Below are 21,042 nucleotides of genomic sequence, written 5' to 3' on the forward strand. Positions count from 1 at the left end.
ATATTACCACCACAGTGACTGAATAATATCACATACAAGAAACAAATCCTGCCACACCATGTCCAGACCACATATTACCACCACATTGTGACCAAATAATAGCACATACAATGAACAAATACCACCATACCATGACCAGACCATATATTACCACCACATAGTGACCAAAAACAGCACATACAAGGAACAAATACCACCACACCATGGCCGGACAACATATTACCACCACATAGTGACTGAATACTACAATACTGATCATTAATAAAAAAACAATACTAATATCACCATAAGTGCCACTATACACAGGATATATGTACTTAGTATGCAGTGTCTGTGTACAGGTAACACAGTGATTACCGGTGACATTATACACAGGAGCTCTGTATACATTATCAGTGTACAGGTAATACAATGATCAACAGCGTCATTATACACATGACTGCTGCATATATTGTACAGGTTATACAGTGATCAATGACATTATACACAGGAGCTCTGTCTATAGTGTCAATGTAAAGGTAATACAGTGATCACTGGTGACATTGTACACAGGACTGCTGTATATAGTATACAGTGTATAGTGTCAATGTATAGGTAACACAATGACTCACCAGTGATGTTTCTAGGTGAAGTCCTTCATCTTTGCTTTTCATCTTCATCCAGCACAGACCGCCATAAGTTCTTCCAGCCAGGGCTCGTCTCTGCAGGAAATAACACAGTTATCTAGAGCACAGCTTGCAGAACACATTACTTAATTTTTTCTCAACTTCTACACTACACCAAATGAAGAAACAAAGGTAACTGTTATGATCCCAATGGCAGAGGATCTCTGATATTCCGGCAAGATAGCAAAAATATAAATACTGCTCTAGGGAGGTGGAAACTGGGCTAACCGCATACCTGATCCTGACACAAACAACTAAAAGTAGCCGGTGAACGTGCCTACGTTGGTTCTAGACATCTCGAGCCAGCTGGAGAACTGACTACCCCTAGAGGGAAAAAATAAGACCTCGCTTGCCTCCAGAGAAATTGAACCCCAAAGATATAGAAAGCCCCCAACAAATAATAACGGTGAGGCAAGAGGAAAACACAAACGTAGAGATGAACTAGATTCAGCAAAGTGAGGCCCAATAGTCTAGATAGCAGAAAATAGATAGTGGACTATGCGGTTAGCAGAAAACCCTACAAAACATCCACGCTGAACATTCAAGAACCCCCACACCGACTGACGGTGTGGAGGGAGAATATCAGCCCCCTAGAGCTTCCAGCGAGTCAAAAATCAAATGTAAAGCAAGCTGGACAAAACCACTGAATAATGCAAACAATCCAAATTGTACAAAACAGACTTAGCTTTTCTTGCATGAGGCAGACTGAAAGGAATCCGGAGGAGACCAAATAGGTCTGGATACAATGATGCCAGGCAAGAGACTGAGTCCAGAGGAGGCTCAAATAGGAAACACCCGCTGCTTAACGACACAGCTGGAGCTCAGGCCTGCAACAAGACATACCTAACACAATACCGTTAGTGACCACCAGAGGGAGCCCAGAAACACAGTTCACAACAGTACCCCCCCCTTGAGGAGGGGTCACCGAACCCTCACCAAGACCCCCAGGGCGATTAGGATGAGCAGCGTGAAAGGCATGAACCAAATCAGCCGCATGAACATCAGAGGCGACAACCCAGGAATTATCCTCCTGACCATAGCCTTTCCACTTAACTAAATACTGGAGTTTCCGTCTAGAGATACGAGAATCCAGAATCTTCTCCACCACGTACTCCAACTCGCCCTCAACCAAAACCGGGGCAGGAGGCTCAACAGCAGGAACCATAGGCACCACGTACCGCCGCAACAAGGACCTATGGAACACATTATGAATAGCAAAAGACGCTGGAAGGTCCAAGCGAAAAGACACCGGGTTAAGGATTTCCAAAATCTTATAAGGACCGATAAAGCGAGGCTTGAACTTAGGAGAGGAGACTTTCAAAGGAACATGCCGAGAAGACAACCAAACCAAATCCCCAACACGAAGTCGGGGACCCACACCGCGGCGGCGGTTGGCAAACCGCTGGGCCCTGTCTTGTGACAATTTCAAATTGTCCACCACATGGTTCCAAATCCGCTGCAACCTATCCACCACAGAATCAACCCCAGGACAGTCAGAAGGTTCAACCTGACCCGAGGAGAAACGAGGATGAAAACCAGAGTTGCAGAAAAAGGGTGAAACCAAGGTGGCAGAACTAGCCCGATTATTAAGGGCAAACTCGGCCAGTGGCAAAAAGGTAACCCAGTCGTCCTGATCAGCAGAAACAAAACATCTCAAATAAGTCTCTAACGTCTGATTAGTTCGCTCGGTCTGGCCATTAGTCTGAGGATGAAAAGCCGATGAAAAAGACAAATCAATACCCATCTTAGCACAAAAGGATCGCCAGAATCTGGACACAAACTGGGATCCTCTGTCAGATACAATATTCTCAGGGATGCCATGCAAACGAACCACATTCTGAAAGAACAAAGGAACCAAATCAGAGGAGGAAGGCAACTTAGGCAAGGGCACCAAATGGACCATTTTAGAAAAACGATCGCACACCACCCAGATGACAGACATCTTCCGAGACACCGGAAGATCCGAAATGAAATCCATGGAAATGTGCGTCCAAGGCCTCTTTGGGATAGGCAAGGGCAAAAGCAACCCGCTGGCACGAGAACAGCAAGGCTTAGCCCGAGCACAAATCCCACAGGACTGCACAAAAGAACGCACATCCCGCAACAAGGAAGGCCACCAAAAGGACCTGGCCACCAAATCTCTGGTACCGAAAATCCCAGGATGTCCCGCCAACACCGAAGAATGAACCTCAGAAATAACTCTGTTGGTCCATCCATCAGGGACAAACAATCTCTCCGGTGGACAATGATCAGGCCTATCAGCCTGAAATTTTTGCAGCCCTCGTCGCAAATCTGGGGAAATGGCAGACAAAATTACTCCCTCTCTGAGAATACCAGCCGGCTCAGAGACTCCCGGAGAATCAGGCACAAAACTCCTAGAAAGTGCATCAGCCTTCACGTTCTTCGAACCAGGCAGGTACGAGACCACAAAGTCAAAACGGGAGAAAAACAATGACCAACGGGCCTGTCTAGGATTCAGGCGCTTGGCAGACTCGAGGTAAATCAGATTTTTATGATCAGTCAAGACCACCACACGATGTCTAGCTCCCTCGAGCCAATGTCGCCACTCCTCAAATGCCCACTTCATGGCCAACAACTCCCGATTACCAACATCATAGTTCCGCTCAGCAGGCGAAAATTTCCTTGAAAAGAAAGCGTATGGCTTCATCACGGAGCCATCAGAACTTTTTTGCGACAAAACAGCCCCTGCACCAATTTCAGAAGCATCAACTTCAACCTGGAAGGGAAGAGAGACATCCGGCTGGCACAAGACTGGCGCTGAAGTAAACCGACGCTTCAGCTCCCGAAAGGCCTCCACGGCCGCAGGAGACCAATTCGCAACATCAGAACCCTTCTTGGTCATATCCGTCAAAGGTTTAACCACGCTGGAGAAATTAGCGATAAAACGACGGTAAAAATTAGCAAAGCCCAAGAACTTCTGCAGGCTCTTAACAGACGTGGGCTGAGTCCAGTCATGAATGGCACGGACCTTAACTGGGTCCATCTCCACAGTAGAAGGGGAAAAAATAAAGCCCAAAAAAGAAACCTTCTGTACCCCAAAGATACATTTTGAGCCCTTCACAAATAGAGCATTCTCCCGCAAAACCTGAAACACCATCCTGACCTGGTTCACATGGGACTTCCAATCATCAGAAAAAACCAAAATATCATCCAGATAAATAATCATAAATTTATCCAGATATTTCCGGAATATGTCATGCATGAAGGACTGAAACACAGAAGGAGCATTAGATAATCCGAAAGGCATCACCAGGTACTCAAAATGACCCTCAGGCGTATTAAATGCCGTTTTCCATTCATCTCCCTGCTTTATGTGCACAAGGTTATACGCACCACGAAGATCTATCTTGGTGAACCAACTGGATCCCTTAATCCGAGCAAACAAATCAGACAACAATGGCAAAGGATACTGAAATTTAACAGTGATCTTATTCAGAAGACGATAATCAATACAAGGTCTCAGAGACCCGTCTTTCTTGCCCACAAAAAAGAATCCTGCACCAAGAGGGGACGAGGATGGGCGAATATGTCCCTTCTCCAAAGACTCCTTTATATAACTCCGCATCGCGGCATGCTCTGGCACAGATAAATTAAAGAGTCGTCCCTTAGGAAACTTACTACCAGGAATCAAATCTATAGCACAATCACAGTCCCTATGAGGAGGAAGGGCACTGGACCTGGCCTCATTAAATACATCCTGAAAGTCTGACAAAAACTCAGGGATCTCAGAAGGAGTAGAAGAAGCAATAGACACCAATGGAGAATCGCCATGAATCCCCTGACACCCCCAACTAGACACAGTCATAGCTTTCCAATCTAAAACTGGATTATGGGCCTGTAACCATGGCAGACCCAAAACAACAACATCATGCATTTTATGCAGTACCAAAAAACAAATCACCTCCTGATGTACAGGAGTCATGCACATGGTCACCTGCGTCCAATACTGAGGTTTATTCTCTGCCAATGGCGTAGAATGAATTCCTCTAAGAGGAATAGGATTTTCCAAAGGCTCCAGGACAAAACCGCAGCGCTTGGCAAACGACAAATCCATCAGACTTAAAGCAGCACCAGAATCCACAAAAGCCATAACTGAGTAAGAAGATAATGAACAAATTAAAGTCACAGACAAAATAAACTTAGGCTGAAAAGTACCAATGGCGACAGGATTAACTTTTTTCTTTAAACGTTTAGAGCATGCTGAGATAACATGTGTTGAATCACCACAGTAGAAACACAACCCATTTTGACGTCTATGATTTTGTCGCTCGGCTCTGGTCAGAATTCTGTCACATTGCATAGAATCAGGTGACCGTTCAGACAGCACCGCCAAAGGATTATCAGATTTGCGCTCCCGCAAACGTCGATCAATTTGAATGGCTAGAGCCATTGAATCATTTAGACCTGTAGGGATAGGAAACCCCACCATCACATCTTTAATGGCTTCAGAAAGACCATTTCTGAAATTTGCGGCCAGTGCACACTCATTCCATTGAGTAAGCACGGACCATTTCCGAAATTTTTGGCAATATACCTCAGCTTCGTCCTGACCCTGAGAGATAACCAGCAACATTTTTTCAGCCTGATTTTCAAGATTAGGCTCCTCATAAAGCAAACCAAGTGCCAGAAAAAACGCATCAACATTCACCAATGCAGGATCTCCTGGCGCCAGAGAGAAGGCCCAATCCTGAGGGTCGCCGCTCAAGAAGGAAATAACAATCTTAACTTGCTGAGCGGAATCACCAGAGGAACGAGGTTTCAGAGACAGAAACAATTTACAATTGTTCCTAAAATTCAGGAATTTAGATCTATCTCCAAAAAACGGCTCAGGAATAGGTATTTTTGGTTCAGACATAGGGCTATGGATAACAAAATCCTGAATGCTTTGCACCCTAGCAGCAAGCTGATCCACACTAGAAGTCAGAGTCTGGACATTCATATCTGCAGCAGAGTTTCAGCCACTCAGAGAAAAAGGGGATGGAAGAAGCTAGGCAAACTGCAGCAAAAAAACAAAAACAAAAAAAACCTCAGAACTTCTTTTTAATCCCGCTTCTGCGATGCATTAAACATTTTCTTTTGGCCTGGCATTCTGTTATGATCCCAATGGCAGAGGATCTCTGATATTCCGGCAAGATAGCAAAAATATAAATACTGCTCTAGGGAGGTGGAAACTGGGCTAACCGCATACCTGATCCTGACACAAACAACTAAAAGTAGCCGGTGAACGTGCCTACGTTGGTTCTAGACGTCTCGAGCCAGCCGGAGAACTGACTACCCCTAGAGGGAAAAAATAAGACCTCGCTTGCCTCCAGAGAAATTGAACCCCAAAGATATAGAAAGCCCCCAACAAATAATAACGGTGAGGCAAGAGGAAAACACAAGCGTAGAGATGAACTAGATTCAGCAAAGTGAGGCCCAATAGTCTAGATAGCAGAAAATAGATAGTGGACTATGCGGTTAGCAGAAAACCCTACAAAACATCCACGCTGAACATTCAAGAACCCCCACAACGACTGACGGTGTGGAGGGAGAATATCAGCCCCCTAGAGCTTCCAGCGAGTCAAAAATCAAATGTAAAGCAAGCTGGACAAAACCACTGAATAATGCAAAGAATCCAAATTGTTCAAAACAGACTTAGCTTTTCTTGCATGAGGCATACTGAAAGGAATCCGGAGGAGACCAAATAGGTCTGGATACAACGATGCCAGGCAAGAGACTGAGTCCAGAGGAGGCTCAAATAGGAAACACCCGCTGCTTAACGACACAGCTGGAGCTCAGGCCTGCAACAAGACATACCTAACACAATACCGTTAGTGGCCACCAGAGGGAGCCCAGAAACACAGTTCACAACAGGTAACATAGTGTCACTCTGCACAGTAACAATACCGCCGCCCAAATTTAAAACAGCATTATTATTATTTATTTAAAAAGCACCATTAATTCCATGGTGCTGTACATGAGACGGGGTTACATCAAAATACAAATTTCACTTACAGTAAACAAAACTAACAATGACAGACTGATACAGAGGGGAGATGACCCTGCCCTTGCGGGCTTACATTCTACAGGATTGTGGGGAAGGAGAAAGAAGGTTGGGGGTTGCGGTACCTACGATGGTGTCGAGGTGGTCATGTGGTCATTACAGCTTGTAAGCTTCTTTGAAGAGATGGGTTTTCAGGTACCGTTTGAAGGATCCAAATGTGGTGGATAACCAAACGTGTTAGGGCACAGAATTCCAGATGATGGGGGATATTCGGGAGAAGTCTTGGAGGCAATTGGGTGAGGAGTGAATAAGCGTGGAGGAGAGAAGGAGGTCTTGGGAGGAAGGTAGATTACGTGAGGGAAGATATTGAGAGATTAGTATGATTGGGAGCCAGTGAAGGGATTTGCAAAGAGGGGAAGCAGGAGTGTAGCGAGGAGAGAGATTAATTAGTCGGGCAGCAGAATTAAGGACGGACTGGTGGGGTGCGAGAGTGTTAGAGGGTATGCCACAAAGGAGGATGTTGCAGTAGTCGAGGCGAGTGATGATTAAGGCATGCACAAGCATTTTGGTAGAGTGAGGGTTGAGGAAAGGACGGTTTCTGGAAACATTTTTGAGTTGGAGGCAACAGGAGGTGGCGAGAGCTTGGATGTGCGGTTTAAAGGACAGGGCAGAGTCAAGGGTTACTCCAAGGCAGTGGATTACCGGGATGGGGGAAAGTGTGAATTCATTTGTTGTGATAGACAGATCAGTTAGGGAAGGTGTCCGAGATGGAGGAAAGATAATTAGTTCGGTTTTGTCCACATTGAGTTTGAGGAAGCAAGAGGATAAGAAGGAGGATATGGCTGATAGACACTCTGGGATTCTGGAGAGCAGAGAGGTGACATCTGGGCCAGAGAGATAGATCTGAGTGTCTCCATTCTTGCCCCGTCTTTATTTTTCCCCGTTTATCCATTCTTCCCCCCTGTGTCTCCATTCCCCCCGTGTCTCCATTCTTCCCCCTGTATCTCCACTCTTCCCCCTGTATCTCCATTCTTACTCATGTGTCTCTATTCTTCCCCATGTCTCCATTCTTCTGTGTCTCCATTCCTGCCCCATGTGTCTCCATTCTTGCCCCTTGTGTCTTCATTCTTGCCCCCTGTGTCTCCATTCTTCCCCCTGTGTCTCCATTCTTGCCTCCTGTGTCTCTATTCTGCCCCGTGTCTCCATTCTTGCCCCCTGTATCTCCATTCTTCCCAATGTCTCCATTCTTCCCCTTGTGTCACCATTCTTACCCGTGTCTCCATTCTTGCCCCGTGTCTTCATTCTTGCCCCGTCTCCATTTCTCCTGTCTCCATTCTTGCCTCCAGTGTCTCCATTCTTGCCCCCTTTGTCTCCATTCTTGCTTCCTGTGTCTTCATTCTAGCCCCGTGTCTCCATTCTTGCCCCGTCTTAATTCTTCCCCGTGTTTCCATTCTTCCCCATGTCTCCATTCTTGCCCTGTCTCCATTTTTGCCCCCTGTGTCTCTAATCTTGCCCCCTGTCTTCATTCTTGCCCCTTGTATCTCCATTCTTGCCCCGTTTCTCCATTCTTCCCGGTGTCTAAATTCTTGCCCCCTGTGTCTCTATTCTTCCCCGTGTCTCCATTCTTCCCCATGTCTCCATTCTTGCCCCCTGCCTCCATTCTTGCCCCCTGTGTCTCCATTCTTCCCCCGTGTCTCCATTTTCCCCCCTGTGTCTCCATTTTCCCCCCTGTGTCTCCATTCTTCCCCCTGTATCTCCACTCTTCCCCCTGTATCTCCATTCTTACTCATATGTCTCCATCCTTCCCCATGTCTCCATTCTTCTGTCTCCATTCTTGCCCCGTGTCCTCATTCTTGCCTCTGTGTCTCCATTCTTCCCCCTATGTCTCCATTCTTCCGTGTCTCCATTCTTCCCCTTGTGTCACCATTCTTCCCCGTGTCTCCATTCTTGCCCCCTGTGTTTCTATTTTTGCCCGTGTCTCCATTCTTCCCAGTGTCTCCACTCTTGCCCCCTGCCTCCATTCTTGCCCCGTGTTTCCATTCTTCCCCCTGTATCTCCATTCTTCTCCGTGTCTCCATTCTTCCCCGTGTCTCCATTCTTCCCCGTGTCTCCTTTCTTGTCTCCTGTGTCTCTATTCTGCCCCGTGTATCTCCATTCTTCCTCCTGTGTCTACATTCTTCCCCTTGTGTCGCCATTCTGCCCCATGTCTTCATTCTTGCCCATCTCCATTTTTCCCCGTGTCTCCATTCTTGCCCCGTGTCTCCATTCTTGCCTCCTGTGTCTCCATTCTTGCCCCGTCTTCATTCTTGCCCTGTGTCTCCATTCTTCCCCGTGTCTCCATTCTTGCCTCCTGTGTCTCTATTCTGCCCCATGTCTCCATTCTTGCCCCCTGTATCTCCATTCTTCCCCCTGTGTCTCCATTCTTCCCCTTGTCGTTATTCTTCCCAGAGTGTGCATTCTTGCCCCCTGTGTCTTCATTCTTGCCCCGTCTTCATTTTTCCCCGTGTCTCCATTCTTACCCCGTGTCTCCATTCTTGCCCCGTGTTTCCATTCTTGCCCCTTGTGTCTTCATTCTTGACCCCTGTCTCCTTTCTTGCCCCCTGTGTCTCCATTCTTACCCCTGTCTCTATTCTTCCCCATGTCTCCATTCTTCCCCGTTTCTCCATTCTTGCCCCGTGTCTCCATTTTTCCCCATCTCCATTCTTGCCCCCTGTGTCTCAATTCTTACCCCGTCTCCATTCTTCCCTGTGTCTCCATTCTTGCCCCCTGTCTCCATTCTTCCCCCTGTATCTCCATTCTTCCCCCTGTATTTCAATTCTTCCCCGTTTCTCCATTTTTCCCCGTGTCTCCATTTTTGCCCCGTGTCTCCATTCTTCCCTCCTGTGTCTATATTCTTGCCCGGTCTCTATTCTGCCCCGTGTCTCCATTCTTGCCCCCTGTATCTCCATTCTTGCCCCTTGTGTCTTCATTCTTGCCCCCTGTGTCTCCATTCTTGCCCCGTCTCCATTCTTGCCCCCTATGTCTTCATTCTTGCCCTGTGTCTCCATTCTTGCCCCGTTTCTCCATTCTTCCCAGTGTCTCCATTCTTGCCCCCTTTGTGTCTCTATTCTTCCCGTGTCTCTATTCTGCCAGTGTCTCCATTCTTGCCCCCTGTATCTCCATTCTTTTCCCAGTGTCTCCATTCTTGCCCCCTGTATCTCCATTCTTTTCCCAGTGTCGCCATTCTTGCCCCGTTTCTCCATTCTTCCCCCGTCTACATTCTTCCCCCGTATCTCCATTCTTCCCCCTGTATTTCAATTCTTCCCCCTGTGTCTCCATTCTTCCCCATGTCTCCATTCTTCCCCGTGTCTCTATTCTGCCCCGTGTCTCCATTTTTGCCCCCTGTATCTCCATTCTTGCCCTGTTTCCATTCTTGCCACGTGTCTCTATTCTTCCCTATGTCTCCATTCTTGCCCCCTGTGTCTCTATTCTTCCCCATGTCTCCATTCTTGCCCGTGACTCCATTCTTACCTCGTGTCTCTATTCTTGTCCCGTGTCTCCATTCTTGCCCGTGTCTCCCATCCTGCCTCCGTGTCTCCCATCCTGCCCCCTGCCCTTTTCAATAAAAATAAAAAGAACCTTTCTCCTTACCTTGCCAAGCTCCTGCGGTGAAGTTCCCTCCACGCAGTTCAAGCACGAACTTACCGGCGAATGATGATGACGTCCTAACCCGCCAATATGAATGCTGACGTCAGTTGCTAGCCTCCGATTGGCTGGCGGCTTTTAACTACTGCCGTGTGGGCCGGGGCCCAATGACGAGAAGAGACGGGGCCCGATGCGGGCCCCCTCTGGTCATCGTGCCCATACACCAGTCAGGGCAGTAATGCCATGATGGCGGCCCTGTCTGCACCATTATAGTCAATGGCCCCCTCGGCGCATACTAATGAATGCCATTTAGCAGGAGATTTGGACTTAAGCCCCGGCAGGACCACTGAAAGTGATGAAGAACGCAATGCAAAAGCAGAGATTTTTGTTTTGTCATTTTTTTTAATCTGCAAAACATTCATCAAATAATTTGTGCATTTTTTAAAGATGTCTTGTGTTGTTTAGTTTTCTGATTTTTACTTTAGTGTGGCTTTTCCAGATGTTATAGTCTCCTACATCAAATACAACTTTTTAAAAAGGTGCAAAATGTATTGCAACTGTATATTTAGTCCCCTCAGAAGTGATTTTCTGAGTACCAGATAATTCGGTGCATCTTTTGCACCATGAGTAACTGTTTGCACTAAAAAGTCGCAAAATTAATGAAAGAAAAAATAAAAATATTTTTGATTTTGTGCAAAATTCATGAACTGCACCCACCATTTTTGAAGAATATTGACACAAAAAACATCAAGGAAAACAACAAAAGACAAAAAAGAAAACTGACTTCAAAAAAAGCTCAAATGATGAATTGCCAAATGATGTGCTAACACGTCCAGGCTTGTGCTATTCACGGATGGGTTTTGCGCCAAAGTCAACAACATAACGCACGTGGTTCAGGAACTTTACACAAAGTAAAGAATGGTCTGTTCTTCGGTCTTTTATCATTTTTGCAATTCCTTAATACAAAAAAATTGCACATTTCGCAAGAAGTGTCAAAAACTGCACAAAATCTCTTGACTTACACAAAAAAAAAAAAAACCTTAAACCTTAATCAGGTTCCTCACATCATGTTCCCATACATTTCATGCAGTTAATAGCACTCTGTGTCTGTGCTGCTACATACTTAGGCTGTTAACTGGTTCATGCAGCTTTTCATGAACACCCTAGCCTTACACTATGGCTGGTCCAAATAACTAAGGCTACGTTCACATTTGCGTTGTGCGCCGCAGCGTCGGCGCCGCAACGCACAACGCAAACAAAAACGCAGCAAAACGCATGCACAACGCAGCGTTTTGCGCCGCATGCGTCCTTTTTTTCATTGATTTTGGACGCAGCAAAAATGCAACTTGCTGCGTCCTCTGCGCCCGGACGCGGGCGCCGCAGGGACGCATGCGGCGCAAAATGCAAGTGCGACGCATGTCCATGCGCCCCCATGTTAAATATAGGGGCGCATGACGCATGCGGCGACGCTGCGGCGCCCGACGCTGCGGCGCAGACCGCAAATGTGAACGTAGACTAAAGCAATTGTTACCATCCACCTCTCGTGTCTCCCCTTTTCCTCATAGTTTGTAAGCTTGCGAGCAGGGCCCTCATTCCTCCTGGTATCTGTTTTGAACTGTGATTTCTGTTATGCTGTAATCTCTACTGTCTGTACAAGTCCCCTCTATAAGTTGTAAAGCGCTGCGGAATATGTTGGCGCTATATAAATAAAATTATTATTATTATTAAGCACTTCAGGCCAGGGCTGGAGAACATTTGGGTCATATTTTGCTTCTTTTTGAAAAAAAAAAGGGGGACACAAATCAGAAACTTTAAGAAAAGGTGCAGACGGAAAGGTGAATGAATTGCAAACGAAAAAACCTGAGATAAACATCTGGCGCAGACGCATCAATGAAAAGCCCAAAATATTTCCATTCAGCCACAGCAGGAAAATAAGAAGAGGTCCATCTTTATTCCGATAATATTATCACATGAATGGAAGGTTACAGTTATTATAGAGCAGCTCCAGCCCTTTGTCATGGTCACAAAACAGCCCTGAGGTGAATTGTACAGAGCCACCATTACTACTATGTACAGCTCCTCACACAAAGCTGGAGTCTCCCCCGTCCAGGGCTGTGGCCGTCGCCCCTCCTCACAGACAGAGCCCGGAAAAGTCCTCCTCACACACAGAAGGGGGCAGGCTCCGGCATCATCACCTCAGCGCAGCAGGGGCACATTGTCAGCGATGACGGGGATTGTGTCATTCCACACTCGCCTTACTTTTTTTTTTCTAACTTTAAAGTGCTTCCTTATGGAGCTGATTGACAGCAAAGCTGGAGAGCAGAGTATATAAAAGAGTGAGAGCTTCTGCCTCCGCATTTTCCACAGGACGGGCAGGGGAGACGTCTGAGGAAAGCATTACATCGGCGCCTTCAGTGGATCATACACTGTCCCTAGCACGGTCTCGGCTGCAGGTAAGAAATGTGGACTCCCTCAGCTGCTATAGCTGGCGCACATACACGACATTTGTAGACGTATACAGATCGTACATGTGTGATTAGCTATCTATAGAGCTATCCCATATCTATCTGTCTATATCTATAGCTCTATATATCTGTCTGTGACCTATCTATCTCATATCTATCCCAAATCTAGCTGTCTGTCTATCCATTATCGGTCTGTCTGTCTATCCATCAATATCTCTTTATAGTTGGAATTGTCCGGATAGGAGCAGGACTGGCGGCACAGGGAAAGTGTGACATTTGTGCACAGTGTGGTAGGTCTGGCTTTCGGATGATGGGGGGCTTAGTTGGCACTGGAGGACTTGGTACAGCTGGCGGCTTTGCTCAGAGCTGGCTGTATGTGACTGTTACTGGTCTGATGCAAGCTTCTATCTGGCCCTAAAGGGCTGCAGGGGGAGCCTGCCTGACTGCTGGAGAGGGGGCTACATTCACTCATGCTATAGACAAAAGTAGGAGCTGGTCCCATAGTTCTGCTCAGTTGGGCATCACTTGTGTATGCACCACAACTAGAGACTAGAAATATGCTTTTATGTATCAATAGTTAGAAATACTTGTGCTTATACATCATATTCAGTCCTGCGATTTATGCCTTCAAGTCTTAACAGATTTTATCGTTCCCTCTATTGTGCCTACCTAAGGATAATTGTGTGTAGGAGACCTAATAATTGAGATCTGCTGGAAATTTAGATTTTTAATTGAGGATTTTGGATGGATCGATGCCTGATTTGTTGTGAGGCACATTCAATGTATATTGAAGTTCCTTACTGGTCAGAATAAATGAGTTATATTTGATAGTATGAAGGTGCTATCCTCATCAGTGGCGGATGCAGCTAATTGTGCATGTGCCCGTTGACTGTTCCTTTTGTTTTGTGAAGTAGAAACTGTTGCCAGTGTCAGTTATGCAGGCGAGAGAGTGGAAAACTGACAATAAATGTCAGGATTTCATCTGTGCTGCCTATTATTTATGATGATATGTGAAAACTGTCAGAAGTGGCAACTTTGTGTAAGACTACTAAAGTTGATACCCATACAAAAATGCCCAGACTCATATTAATCAGTAAGCCAAGCGCCATCACCTAGCTACCTGTATACCACTCCATTACAATATACTAACAAAGGAGAAACATAGGAGTTTTATGGTAGAAAAACTTATGACAAATCTTTATTAATACAGTCACACGTATATTGACAAACGATTTTTAAAAAAATACATATGATGGTAAAGGACACCAATGAGCAACATACAGCACCATATAAATATGAACGTTCAACAAAAAGGACCAAAAATATATGAGGTAAATAACCCTATCCAATAGTGTGTCCAAACATATCCCCACAAGACCTCTAGGGGGAGGACAACACAAGTTCTGTCCCAATGGTTAATGCATGATAATGTCCACAGTTCATAATAGCTCCAAAGTTATAACATAGGTATTAGACAGAAAGTATAAGGGTTAACCTTACCGGTGCTGTAATGCGCAACTGGACGCACCCCGACGTACGTTTCGCCGCTCCTCAAGGGGAGAAAGCCATGCTGTAAAGGTTAACCCTTATTCTTTCTGTCTAAGGGTACCGTCTCACAGTGGCACTTTTGTCGCTACGACGGTACGATCAGTGACGTTCCAGCGATATCCATACGATATCGCTGTGTCTGACACGCAGCAGCGATCAGGGACCCTGCTGAGAATCGTACGTCGTAGCAGATCGTTTGGAACTTTATTTCGTCGCTGGATCTCCCGCTGTCATCGCTGGATCGTTGTTTGTGACAGCGATCCAGCGATGTGTTCGCTTGTAACCAGGGTAAACATCGGGTTACTAAGCGCAGGGCCGCGCCTAGTAACCCGATGTTTACCGTGGTTACCAGCGTAAAAGTAAAAAAAAAAAAACCGTACATACTCACATTCCAGTGTCCTTCAGGTCCCTTGCCGTCTGCTTCCCGCTCTGACTGACTGCCGGACGGAAAGTGAGAGCAGATCACAGCGGTGACGTCGCCGCTGTGATCTGCTTTCACTTTACGGCGGCCCTGCGCTTAGTAACCCGATGTTTACCCTGGTTACCCGGGGCCTTCGGCATCGTTGGTCGCTGGAGAGCGGTCTGTGTGACAGCTCCCCAGCGACCACACAACGACTTTCCAACGATCACGGCCAGGTCGTATCGCTGGTCGTGATCGTTGGAAAGTTGCAGAGTGTGACAGTACCCTAATACCTATGTTATAACTTTATACCTACATGGTAGCATGTGAGATGGAGCTATTATGATCTGTGGACATTATCATGCATTAACTATTGGGACAGAATTTAGTCATAACTCCTTAGTGACCAAGCCAATTTTGAGCTTAATGACCAGGCCAAATTTTACAATTCTGACCAGTGTCAATTTATGTGGTAATAACTCTGGAACGCTTCAATGGATCCCAGTGATTCTGAGATAGTTTTTTCTTAACATATTGTACTTCATTAGAGTGATAAAAAAATTTTTATATGATTTGCATTTATTTATGAAAAACGGAAATTTGTTTACCATTTTGCAATTTTTAAACTTTAATTTTTGTGCCATTAAATCAGAATTATGTCACGCAAAATAGTTAATAAAATATATTTCCCACATGTCTACATCAGCAGAATTTTTCAAACATTTTTTTTTTTGTAGGAAATTAGAAGGGTATAAAGTTGACCAACGATTTCTCATTTTTCCCCAAACATTTACAAAACCTTTTTTTAGGACCATATCACATGTGAAGTCAGTTTGAGGGGCCTGTATGACAGAAAATACCCAAAAGTGACACCATTCTAGAACTGCACCCCTCAAGGTGCTCAAAACCACATTCAAGAAGTTTATTAACCCTTCATTTGCTTCACGGGAACTGATGCAACGTTGAAGGGAAAAAATGAACATTTTACTTTTTTCACACAAAAATTAATTTAGACCCAAACTTTTATATTTTTACAAGAGAAACAGGAGAAAATGGACCAGAAAAGTTGTTGTGCAATTTCTCTTGAGTACACCGATGCCCCATATGTGGGGGAAATCCATTGTTTGGTCACTCGGCAGGACTTGGAAGGGAAGGAGCATAGTTTGACTTTTTGAATGCAATATTAGAATATTAGAATCGAGAGCGGATCTATGTCGCGTTTGCAGAGCCCCTGATGTGACTAAACAGTGGAAATCCCCCACAAGTGACCCCATTTTGGAAACCACACCCCTCAAGTATTTCATCCAGTGGTATAGTGAGCATTTTGAACCCACAGGTACAGCACAGAATTTGATAACATTAGGTCATCATATTGAATATATCGTCATTAGTGTTGTGCTCGCTACTGCAGTTTGCATCAGGTGCTTGGGTATGAGGATCGCGGGTGCTTGAGTGACATGCTCGAGTCCCTGCCCAGGGATCCGTAATACACCGTGTATACCCGAGCACCTGATGCAAACTGGAGTAGTGAGCACTTGCACTTAACACTAGCCATCATATCGTCATCCTTTTTTTTTTTTTTTTACTTTTGAAGAAACCCCAATTCCAATCACAAACCCAACCCTAACTGCAAAGAATGGAAAAAAGTAAAAAAAAAAATTATTTTATAATTTTTATCTAACTAAGGGGGTGATGAAGGGGGCCTTGACTTACTTTTTTTTTTTTTTTTTTAATAAGCTCTTTGTCCTTTTCCGGCACCTGCGCATTGCAGTACTTTGCTCTGCCCTCAACAGGCCAGAGAAGTATGCCTGTGCAAGAGCACGATGCCAGGGAGCCTGTGTGGATGATGCAGGGTCGCGTCATCCACAAGACGCAAGCAGGAAGGCGGCGATCATAAGAAGATGGGAGGCGCTGCACCAGGACCAGCAATACCCATCGGACTGGACTACCCTCCAGGTGAGTATAATAAAACTTATTTTTCAGTTCTTCCAGGTCAGGTTGGGGCTTATATACAACATTACAGAATGCTGTGTATAAGCCCTGAAAGGTGATGGCTGCATCTTATATCAGCCAAAACTGCTGACAGGTTCACTTTAAGGTCAGGTGAGCTTGATGTCCAATCAAGTACAGTGATACTGTTGTTTTTAAACCAGGTATTGGTATTTTTGGCAGTGTGGACAGGCTGGAGATTGAATCTGCTGGAGATTGAAATTTCCATCTCCAAAATCTTGTCGGCAGCATGAAGTGCTTTAAAATTCCCTGGTATACGGCTGCGCTTACTTTGGTCTTGATAAAACACAGTGGACCTACACCAGCAGATGGCATGGCTCCCCAAACCATCACTGATTGTGGAAACTTCACACTAGACCTCAAGCAGCTTGGATTGTGGCCTCTCCACTCTTCCTCTAGACTCTGGAACTTTGATTTCCAAATGAAATGCAAAATTTGCTTTCATCTGAAAACAACGCCTTGGACCATTGAGCAACAGTCTAGTTCTTTTTCTCCTTGGCCCAAGTAAGATGCTTCTGGTGTATTGGTCATGAGTGGCTTGAAGCAATGACTCGAGCAGCAGTCCACGCCTTGTGAATCTCCCCCAAATTTTTGCATGGCCTTTTCTTAACAATCCTTTCAAGGCTGTGGCTATCCCGGTTGCTTGTGCACCTTTTTCTACTACACTTTTTCCTTCAACTCAACATTCCATTAATATGCTGGAATATAGCACTCTGTGAACAACCAACTCCTTTATGACCTTTTGTGGCTTACCCTCTTTGTGGAGTGTGTCAATGACTACCTTATGGACATGTCATGTCAGCAGTCTTCCCCATGATTGTGGAGCCTACTGAAACAGACTAGGTGACCTTTTTAAATGCTCAGGAAGCCTTTGCAGGTGTTTTTGTTAATTATTCTAATTTACTGAGATAATGACTTTTGGGTTTTCATTGACTGTAAACTGTAATCATCAACAGTAACAGAAAAAAACAATTGAAATAGATCACTCTGTGTAATAATTGTATATAATAAATGAGTTTCACTTTTTGTATTGAAGAACTGAAATAAATTAACTTTTTGATGATATTCTAATTTTGTAAGAAGCACCTGTATGTTGAGCCACAGTAAGTGTGAGTTTAAAGATTAGTTTTCAATTTTTTAAGGCGTTTTTATATGCAATTCTGTATTGGTGTGCAAATTTTAGTGGATTGGTGAAAGTTTAGTTCTATAACCATTGTCCATAATCCCATGTACTTTGTGAATTTTGGAGAGTCTCCTTTTATAACAGGGATTGACAAATCTTAAAAGGGTTGTACACTGCTTGGACATTGCCTTCTCAATTACTATATTCCGCCTTCTAAAATAACAGCCTGTGCCCACTGCCGGAATTGATCCAGCTATGTCAGCACCGAGGGACGCGTGATGTTATGTCAGAGAGCAACATCAGTTCCCATTTCTTCCAGATGTCAGTCTTGTCAGAAGTAAGGCCGGCGTCACACTCAGCGTATGAAAATACGGTCCATTTTTTACGGCCGTAATACGCAGAAATGTTCCCAAAATAGTGGTCCGTATGTCATCCGTAGGCAGGGTGTGGCAGCGTATTTTGCACATGTCATCCTCCGTATGTAATCCGTATGGCATCCATACTGCGATATTTTCTCGCAGGCTTGCAAAACCGACATCTAATGGATTTATGTGCTCAAATGTTCGTTAAAACATATACAGTTCCCACGCTAGAGTTCATATGAGGACATCCAGCAGAGGGCGCATCACCGCGACTCGAGGTAACTACAGGACATTCCCCTGCACTCCATTCATTCCCCGTCTTTTTACAACCACGAGCACAGCTGCTTTAGCAGAGCTCCTGGGTGTAAAATGCTTTAACCCTGTCAGGACTCTGAACATTTTTTACCTTTTGTGCATTACTGCCCTTTTCCAAGATGGCGTCTTTGGTCTCATGTGCACTGTGTCTCCTGCTATAAAACTCCACCCCAGCCTTCAGTCTGTGCTAGAGTATTCTGCCTTGCATCCAGCTCCTGACCTCTGATTACTCCCTGGCTATATACCTGCTCCTGTGAACCTGTGTGGTGATCCTGCTGCATACACAAGTCTCCAGTAATCCTCCTTCATCTGCTGTTCGTGGTTACTTCCATCTGCATTTGCTGGTCATGTAAGCTGTTGCTGCTTTGCAATAACCTGAGACTATTAACCAGGCCTCCCTGGTTGAGCTAAGATATGATTTGAACTGCCTTATAAGCATATCTATCTGTGCCTGGACTAAGACAAGGATTTATTTGTATCAAGTATCCTCTACATCCTCTATATAACTGTGCTTCATAGACTTTCTGCTTGATTTCATTTTCCTCTGAAGTTTCCTATAGACTGCTAAGCTGCGCTTATTATTTGCACCAAGTGTTGTGGACTTGAGTTTCTCTCTGCACCTGTTTGAATCACCGTGTGATAATATAGACTTTACCACTTATAAAACTGTGTCGTGTAGTTGTCTTGTTCCACGCAAGGAGTCTCCTGAGTTATCCCCCATAATTATTACAGGATACTCTAGCCTAAAAAAAAAAGGAGACTGCTGGAACAATGACTGCAGAAAGCAAATTAGAGCAGGTTTTTTCCATAATTAGATCACTGCAGAAAGATGTGGAAGGTCTGCAAAAGAAGTTTGGAAGCTTTGAACACAATCAACAAGTGTTTGGACAAACTTTGCAGGACTTGAGCAACCGCATGGCAGCCCAGGAAAACAAACTTGCTGGCATAGAGTGGCAGTATGGATGGGTTTTTCAGGACATAAGCACGCAAATAGCTGCACAAGTGACTTTACCCTCTGGGCAACCGCCACCAGCTGGCCCACCTAAGTTGCCACCGTTCAGATTTAATGGTGATCGCGACAAATTTCGTGGCTTTGTGAATCAATGTATGCTATATTTTGATGTGCATGCTGACCATTTTCCTACTGATAGATCCAAAGTATTGTGTGTTATGATCCTTAGTGGCTTAGGATCACAAATCTGACCAGCTAAGTAGACGAACATAGGACGAGCTCTGGGGATGTGGTAACTGGACTGACCGCATTCCTGATCCTATCCAACACACACTAAAGGTAGCCGTGGAACGTGCCTAGAAAAATCCTAGACGTCTCTTCACAGCCTGAGAAACTAGCTACCCCTAGAGAGAAGGCAAAGACCTCACTTGCCTCAAGAGAAATAACCCCAAAGATATAGAAAGCCCCCCACAAATAATAACGGTGAGGTAAGGGGAAAATACAAACATAGAAATGAAACAGGTTTAGCAAAATGAGGCCCGCTAACACTAGATAGCAGAAGATAGCGAGGAAGCTGTGCGGTCAGTACAAAACCCTATACAAAAATATCCACGCAGAGAATGCAAGAACCCCCACACCAACTAACGGTGTGAGGGGAGAAACTCTGTGCCCCAGAGCTACCAGCAAGCAAGGAAATCACATATTAGCAAGCTGGACAGAACTCATCATATTCTAAGAAACATATTGAACACTGATGAGCAGAAAATGAACAAACAAAAACTTAGCTTCTCTTGGAGAGACTGGTAACGAATGAAGTCAGGAGAGATCAGAATAGCACTGAATACATCGACAGCAGGCCACAAATGAAGGGCCAGGTGAATTAAATAGGCCCAGCATAGGCAGGAAATGAATCAGCTGAGCCCAGCCAAAACCAGCCATATAGCTAAAGGCCACCAGAGGGATCCCTGTTGTGAATTTGGATTCTGGGCTCCCCCGGTGGCTACTGGTGGAATTGAACTTGTGACATCATCTTCCCTGTTCACCTGTTCTGATTAGATCTGGGTGTCGCTATATAACCTGGCTTCTCTGTTAGATGCTTGCCGGTCAACAATGTTATCAGAAGCCTCTCTGTGCTTGTTCCTGCTCCCAGACATCTACTAGATAAGTTGGACATTCGTCCATGTTTTGTTTTTGTATTTTGGTTCCAGTTCACAGCTGCAGTTTCGTTACTGTGTCTGGAAAGCTCTTGTTGATCAGGAATTGCCACTCTGGTATTATGAGTTAATGCCAGAGTCCTAAAGTAATTTCTGGATGTGTTTTGTTAGGGTTTTCTACTGACCATGAAAGTATGCTTTCTGTCTTCTGCTATCTAGAAAGCGGACCTCAAATTTGCTAAAACTATTTTCCTGCTGCGTTTGTTGTTTCATCTCATATCACCGCCAATATATGTGGGGGGCCTCTGTCTCCTTTTTGGGCATTTCTCTAGAGGTGAGTCAGGTCTTATATTTCCCTCTGCTAGCATTATTTAGTTCTCCGGCCGGCGCTGGGCATATAGGGATAAAAAGTAGGACATG

The 21,042-nt window shown here is 45.0% G+C and overlaps 1 protein-coding gene across 1 annotated transcript in view; it reads left to right on the top strand.

The window, feature by feature from the left end:
- The first annotated feature begins 12,454 nt into the window (after positions 1-12,454).
- THBS2 (thrombospondin 2) overlaps positions 12,455-21,042 on the top strand; it is a 471,688-nt gene continuing 463,100 nt past the window's right edge. Inside the window, exon 1 of the mRNA XM_077283271.1 lies at positions 12,455-12,746. The gene's annotated coding sequence lies outside the window, so the exon portion shown is untranslated. The remainder of the gene's footprint in view (positions 12,747-21,042) is intronic.

Source organism: Ranitomeya variabilis, chromosome 2, assembly GCF_051348905.1.
Source record: "Ranitomeya variabilis isolate aRanVar5 chromosome 2, aRanVar5.hap1, whole genome shotgun sequence".
Lineage (NCBI taxonomy): Eukaryota > Metazoa > Chordata > Amphibia > Anura > Dendrobatidae > Ranitomeya > Ranitomeya variabilis.